Source organism: Gossypium hirsutum, chromosome D05 (assembly GCF_007990345.1).
Source record: "Gossypium hirsutum isolate 1008001.06 chromosome D05, Gossypium_hirsutum_v2.1, whole genome shotgun sequence".
In the NCBI taxonomy this organism is placed as follows: Eukaryota; Viridiplantae; Streptophyta; class Magnoliopsida; order Malvales; family Malvaceae; genus Gossypium; species Gossypium hirsutum.
The window spans coordinates 44,929,515-44,937,823 of NC_053441.1; the positions used below are offsets into that span (position 1 = coordinate 44,929,515).

The 8,309-nt window shown below is 35.8% G+C and overlaps 1 non-coding gene across 1 annotated transcript; it reads right to left on the reverse strand.

The window, feature by feature from the left end:
* Nucleotides 1-721: 721 nt before the first annotated feature.
* On the reverse strand, nucleotides 722-828 carry LOC121217994 (small nucleolar RNA R71). Its single transcript, XR_005914267.1, has one exon. It is a non-coding gene; the product is annotated as a small nucleolar RNA R71 (small nucleolar RNA).
* Between the last annotated feature and the right edge of the window lie 7,481 nt (nucleotides 829-8,309).

The following is an 8,309-nucleotide window of genomic DNA, read 5'->3' on the forward strand; positions in this document are numbered from 1 at the left end:
CTCGATATTTACTTGTCACTTTATTACTTGTTGTGATTGTGTACACTTGCACATTTCTGTCGTTCCAAGTTTTTGGCATCGTTGTCGAGAACTGTTTTAAAAAGTCATTATTTATGAATTTGTTAATTTTGCATTTTGGTTTATTTTTCTGTTCAATTTTAACTTAATTAATTTTTCTGTGTTTATTTTAGGTGTTTCTGAGTATTGACCGAATAATCGATTTACTCCCCGTAGACCCTAAGATAGAAAGAACTTAAGTCATAGAAGGACAGAAGAGATGAACTTCGAAAATCTGAATCAAGAAAGCGGAGCAAACCCTACTCAAAATCCTATTCTTATCACTAATGATAGGGATAACGATCTAAGACAATATGTCGTGCCAATGTTTCATGATCTTAATCCTGGTATTAGGAGACCTGAAATTGAGGCACAATAGTTTGAGCTAAAGCCAGTCATGTTCTAAATGCTTCAGACACTAACCCAATTTAGTGGAATGCCTACCAAATATCCTCACCTGCACTTAAGACTGTTCATGGAGGTGAGCGATTCTTTCAAGTTAGCCGGAGTACCCAAAGATGCACTACGATTGAAGTTGTTCCCATATTTTCTAAGGGACAGAGCTCGAGCCTGGTTGAACTCATTGCCACCAAATTTAATTTCCACATGGCAAGAGTTAGTAGAAAGATTCCTTATGAAGTATTTCCCTCCTAGCAAGAATATTAAGTTGAGGAATGAGATCACTGCTTTCCTAAAAATGGATGATGAGTCCTTGTATGAGGTATAGGAAAGGTACAAAGAATTATTACAGAAGTTCCCTCATCACAGAATCCCATATTGCATCCAACTTGAGACGTTTTATAATGGTCTCAATGCTCACACAAGGATGGTAGTGGACGGTTCTGCTAATGGTGCTCTCCTTTCTAAGTCTTATAATGAGGCTTATGAAATCATTGAGAGGATTGCTAGTAGCAATTATCAATGGCTAACCATTCGAGCAATGTCAGGAAGACGAGTCACTGGAATACATAAAGTAGACGCTCTTACTTCACTCGCATCTTAAGTATACTCAATATCCTCAATGCTTAAAAATTTTACCACTAATGGTTTAATAATTTTGCAGCACAGCCACCGAATCAATTTGAAAATGTAGTCTGTTTCTATTATGAGGAAGGACATCTATTCGAAGAATGTCCATCGAACCTAGTATCCGTATCGAGGAAGGTAAGGACTAAAATCCAATTCCTCTAACCCATCATGACGAAACCACCCTAATTTCTCCTGGAGTAACCAAGGGGTTGGACCCAGTAACACATACGCCCAACCTAGATCGACCTAGCCACCTATTTTTCCCCAACAAGTTCAGAAACAACCTCAAGTTGAACCATCTAATGGCTTAGAAAACTTGTTGAAGGCATACATAGCCAAGAATGATGCCTTAATCCAAAAAAAAACCAACTACATTGAAAAACCTGGAAAACGAAATGGGCCAGCTTGTAACTGAACTCAGAAACTGACCACAAGGTGCTTTACCTAATGATACGGAGAATCTGAGGAATCAATGGAAGGAGCATTGTAAAGTGTTGACATTGAGGAGCGAAAAAACATTAGAGCCCAACACCGTCGAAGTTGAAGAAGAGCCAGCTGATTCTCTAGACTCAGAGGAAGTTCAACCGAGTGTTGAAATTTCAATTTCCACGGAACCAGAATCTACAAAACTCAATAAGGTAATTTTTGAACTAATCAATTCTGATAAACGAACAACTTCGTTAGATACAGAATTGTCATAGAAGATGAATCAACTAGTTCCAGTAAAGAAGCCTCCACCATCCTACCCTCAAAGACTTCAGAAGCATAAGTAGGAAGTTCAATTCAAGAAGTTCCTAGACATACTTAAGCAACTTCATATCAACATTCCGTTAGTTGAAGCACTTGAACAAATGCTGAACTACGACAAATTCATGAAGGATATCTTATCAAAAAAATGAAGATCTGGAGAATTTGAATTGGTAGCCCTCATAAAGGAATGCAGTGCATATCTTCAAGACAAACTACCCCCAAAGTTGAAGGATCCTGGATGTTTTGCCAGACCTTGTAACATTGGAGCAACATATTGTGGTAAGACACAATGTGATTTGGGTGTGAGTATCAACTTGATACCTATGTCAATATTTAGGAAGTTGGGGATAAGTGAAGTTAGACCTACTACGGTTACACTTCAATTAGCAGATCGATCCTTAGCACATCCAGAAGGAAAAATCGAGGACATATTGGTATGTGTAGATAAATTTGTCTTTCTTGCTGACTTTGTTATTCTAGACTTTGAAGTAGAAAAAAAAGTGCCAATCATCCTAGGAAGGCCTTTCTTAGCAACTGGAAGGACCCTTATTGATGTGCAGAAGGGCAAGCTTACTATGCGTGTTCAGGACGATCAGGTAACATTTAATTTTTTTAAGTCTATACGATTTCCTGGCATAATTGATGATTTTTTTGCAGTGTCCGATTTAGAGGAATAAATCATGGAAAAGGAACTCAACTATGTTGAGGACCCATTGGAAAAAATTTTAACATCAGGCCCTCCTAGTGATGAAGAGGAGGATGAATACGTAGCTTTGCTAGAAGCTAATCAAAAGGGATTTAATCTGCAATCCCGCTTTGAATCTTTGGAGTTAGAGAATAGGGATTATGCCCAACCAAAAGCGCCAATCAAGGAGCCACCTAAATTAGAACTGAAGGTACTTCCCTCACATTTAAAATAACTTTATTTAGGTAATGTTTCTACTTTTCCTGTGATTGTTTCAGCGGAATTAATTATTGAGCAAGAAAGAAACTCATCCTAGTATTGAAACAATTCAAGAAGGCTACCGGATGGACCATAGCCAATATTCACGGCGTTAGTTTGTTTGAATGCATGCACAAGATCATCTTAGAAGATGGAAAAAAAGGGACGATTGATGGACAACGAAGACTGAACCCCATCATTAAGGATGTGGTAAAGAAAGAAATCTTCAAGTGGTTAGATACGGGTATAATTTACCCCATCTCAGACAGTTCATGGGTAAGTTCAGTCCAGTGAGTGCCAAAGAAAGGAGGTATTACGATCATTGAAAATGAGAATAATGAGTTGATACCGACTAGAATAGTTACGGGATGAAGAATTTGCATCGATTACCGAAAGCTGAACAAGGTGACTAGGAAAGATCACTTTCTTTTGCCATTTTTTGACCAGATGCTGAATAGACTCGCGGGGTGAGACTATTACTATTTTCTCAATGGATACTCGAGGTATAATAAGATTACAGTAGTACCAGAAGATCAACATAATACAACATTCACCTGCCCGTGCGGTTCATTTGCATTTAGACGCATGTCATTTGGTTTATGTAATACACCTGCTACATTTCAAAGATGTATGATGTCTATTTTTACTGAAATGGTTGAGAAATACTTGGAAGTCTTTATGAATGATTTTTCAGTATTCAGAGATACATATGGTGATTGTCTAGCCAATCTTGCCAAGGTACTAAGGTGATGCAAAGAAACAAACCTTGTACTCAACTGGGAAAAGTGTCATTTCATGGTATGAGAAGGTATTGTTCTAGAGCATTGGATAACGAGACATGGAATCGAGGTAGATAAAGCAAAGGTAGACGTTATTGAGAAACTCCCACCTCCAACATCTGTAAAGAGTGTTAGGAGCTTTTTAAGCCATGCCAATTTCTATCGAAGATTTATCAAGGACTTCTCTAAAATTGCTAAACCCTTATGCAATTTATTGGAAAAGGACACAACGTTCAAATTAGATAAGGAGTGCTTAAGAGCTTTCAACGATTTGAAGAGTCGGTTAGTTTTGACACCCATAATCGTCACACCAGACTGGGATTTGCCATTTGAATTGATATGTGATGCAAGTGAATTCGCAATAGGAACTGTCCTGGGCCAGCAAAGGAACAAAGTTTTTCATCCCATCTACTACGCAAGTCAGACTTTGACAGGAGCTCAATTGAATTATATGGTACCAAAGAAAGAGTTACTTGCTATTGTGTTTGCTTTTGACAAGTTTCGATCCTATCTTGTAGGTACATAAGTGACTATCTATACGGACCGTTCGGTAGTTAAGTATTTACTTTCCAAGAAAGACACTAAGCCAAGAATGATCCGATTGGTACTTCTACTTCAAGAGTTCGATCTAAAAATTCAAGATCGAAAGGGAGTAGAAAACCAAGTAGCAGACCACTTGTCCAGATTTGAGCCCCAAGAAGGGAATTCTCCACTTATACCCATTCAGAAGACATTCCCAAATGAACACATACCGAAGGTAAATCATGTCCATAATACCCCTTGGTTTGCTGATATTGCTAACTATTTAGCTTGTTGTTTGATGCCGATTGATAAGATGTATCATCAAAAGAAAAAGTTTCTTCATGATGTGAAGTACTATTTCTAGGAAGAACCATACTTGTTTAAAAAGTGTGCAGATCAAATGATCAGAAGATGTGTGGAAAAAGATGAAGTACATAAGATTCTATATCATTGCCACTCAGCTCCGAGTGGGGGACACTTCAGAGGTACATGTATTGTGGCCAAAGTATTGCAAGCTTGATTCTTTTGGCCAACACTATTCAAAGATGCATATACTTACATAAAGAGTTATGATTGATGTCAAAGGGTTGGAAACGTCACCAATAGAAATGAGCACCCTGAAAAAACATCATTGAGGTAGAATTATTTGATGTTTGGGCTATTAACTTTCTCGGTCCTTTCCCTCCATCTTTTGGTCACAAGTATATATTAGTAGCAATAGACTACGTGTAACACCCCTAACCCGACTCTGTCAGCGGAACAAGGTTACAAAGCATTACTGGAGTTTACAAATCAAACAGACAAAAAATGAAAACATTTCATATCAAATAACATTCATGTCAAGAACCAATCAAAATCATACATACTATCCCTTATACGAGCCATCGAGGCCCAAAATACACATTAGAAACAAATTGGAACTAAATGAAAAACTCAGAGAATTTTTTGGAAACATTTAAAATTTTCAACATTGCAGGGGTCACATGGCCAAGAGACACGCCCATTTCTTAGGCTGTGTGGGCATTCGAAATAAGGACACACGGCTGTCTCCTAATCTGTGCTCGTGCCCGTGTGAGTATACTTACTTGGGTCACACGACCAAGCCACACGCCCGTGTGCTAGGCCGTGTGAACATACTGACTTGCAAACCTTTACAAGCTATAGGGGACACGACCGTGTCAGCTGGCCATGTGTTACACATGGTTGAGACAAACGCCCATGTGGACGAAAATAGGCTATTTTACAAGCCATTTTTCTCACCCAACAAGACATGTACCTACAGTCAAAATGCACATGTATACCAACCATAGCAAGGCACCAAAATCATGCATAATCTAGCTTTATACATATAGTATAACCACACTCAACCAATATGCACATAGGCATCTCAAATAACAACTTATAAACATGTATAACCAAGTACTCCATTTGGTCAAAATAAACAACTAACTTCCAATTTGATTTGCGTCCATACATACCATAAATCTTACTTACCAAAACACAAACCATTTGGTACCAAAATGCCATTCTTTAACTAATATCAATTAACCAAAATACCTATACATAACAAGGTACCAAATCATCACATATACCACATATCATTAAGCACATATACCATATGCATATTCAACTATCATTTCATCTTTTATCATTCAAAGAAACAAGCCAAACATTAACCATAACAAGGCTACTCACATACATACCAAACTTTGCCATTATACCATCAATATACCAAAACTCAACCAAGTCAAATGGTCATTTCAACATTCAAATACATAGGCCAATATTAATCAAAATTCTTATACATGCCATTATAACCAAAATCAAAATATTCAAAGGTATCGATAGAACTGGTGGATAGTGTGAAATAACTCCGACTAGCTTCCAACCCGATCGAGCTTCTGATAATTTAAAAAGTAAAGAAAAACAACTACGTATGCAACGGATACTTAGTAAGCTCATATAAACTTTAATCATATTAATCTATTTCTAATATTAAATTTATGCAGATCAAGAATAATCATATACCGATACCACACGATTCATGAAACCAAATTCAACAACTCACAAAATGAGTAAATCCAGAGTATCACTTATACATATTATCCCTAGCATAGCAGGATTTTAAAGAACTTTAAACTCTCCCAAATTTTTTTTATTTTAATTTGTATTACATTAATGTCCACACTCATTCCATATGCATAACACAAGTCATAAGCATATTGGAAACACGAAAATTTACACATTTTTACATACCCTTTTTAACTTAAAATCATACAGTTTCGAAAAATTCTTGTCAAAAATAATTAAATTTTACAAAATAAGTAAAGTGCACTTAAAATATGAACATGTTGAATTTTAGTTAATTTTATAATTAATTTTGATGAATTTTGGTTATTTTCAACAGATTTGCACAAAGGGCAAAAAATGGCTCGGTAGACACTGCTAGAAGCGCAAAATCGAGAAGCAATTTGAAGAATCGAGGCAAACTAAATTTTCAGCCTAAGATGGTCCAAAATTATATGTATTAATTTATAATATAAATAATTTTAATTTATACCCAATTTAATTTGAATTAATAAATTATTATTAATTAATTATGAAAAAGTGGTCTAGTTGAACTGAACCGAGTGAACCGAACCGACCAAGAAATGGACAGCCCAAAGTCCCAAGAGCTGACTTAAGTAAGCTTATTAGCTGATTATTTAAGCTTGCAAAGAGACCCTTGAAGACTTGTTCAAGTTGCATTAAAACCCCTCCACAATTGGTGGCTTTATAGATTTGCCCCAAGCCTAAATTAGCAAAGTTGAAACTATCAACCTTGCCATATGTGTGGCCGGCCAAGGGAGGGCTCTTTGGCTGATAATTTTAGCTATTTTTAGCAGCCCTCCTCAGCTATAAAACCCCCCCTTAAGCTCATAATTTGAAAACACACCTCAAGCATTCACATCTTTCCTCTCTTCTCTCCACTTTCTCTCTTCTTTTCCATTCCAAAATTCCCTTGCTCTCTTGTCGATTCCTCTCCTCTTGGGAAATGGGCATTCATCAGTTATTTGAAGTAGCAATTAAGTGTACGTAGCAACCTTGGTCAATGAGGACGACGGATAAGGAAGAACGGAGCAACTAGTCAAGCCACGGAAAAACACTGGATTTGATTCTTGTTCCCTATCTTTTTAATTTTTGTTGTTGTTATGCTGAAATATCTATGAATATTTATGTTGTTGGAATGGTTGATTTAATCAATTTAGCTTGAATTTAATTCGTGTTAGGTTGATTGCATTTCGTTTGTTAAAATTATTGAAATTGTGTTTATATTGTTATAGGCCTCAATAAGATGCTTGATTAAGTAAAATCATGACTAAGTTATTCTTGCATTACAATTATTAGGTAGCTAATGAATTAATTATTTAAACGGATTGAAATTGTAATTAACAGACACAGTACTTAATCTGTGCATGTTTAATCATCTAAGGTAGCTGAGGGTTAGATTAGCAATGGTATCTGACGATACATTTGCCTTGCATAACTTGCAAGATTATTGTGATTAAACTGTTTCAAGGTAAGGATACTTTGTTACCTCACATAACTTTTATGTGCTTATTAAATCGAGTTAATTGTTTGAATTGACATAGGGATATGTACAAGAGATTATTTTGATTTAATAAGTATGTATGTGCAATAACATATTTGCCTATTAAGATTTGTTTAATCAGTTGAATTGACATGGGGATATAGTCAAGAGATAAATGGATTTTGGTAGGTGAGTATGTTCATAAGTTAGCAAATTACTGAGTTGCCGTGAACTTATATGTAACAATATAAACATGAGTTTAATAATCCTAAGTTAAGAAATGTAATTAATCTAACACAATTATGTCATCTTGATTAAAATTGTATTTTGAAATCATGCATTTGAGATTTATTTATTTAGTTTACTTAGTTTAAAATCTTAGTTTTTAATCACCCTCTTCAAACAAAATATTTTTCTTCAGCAAAGTGTTTTAAATAGTATTCATAAATAATTCTTTTCACAGTCCCTGTGGATACGATAACTTGACATTTACTTGTCACTTTATTACTTGTTGCGATTGTGTACACTTGTACATTTCTGTCGTTCCAAGTTTTTGGCGCCGTTGCCGGGGACTGTGTTTTTAAAAAAAGTCATTATTTGTGAAGTTGTTAGTTTTGCATTTTGGTTTATTTTTCTGTTTAAATTTTAACTTAGTTAA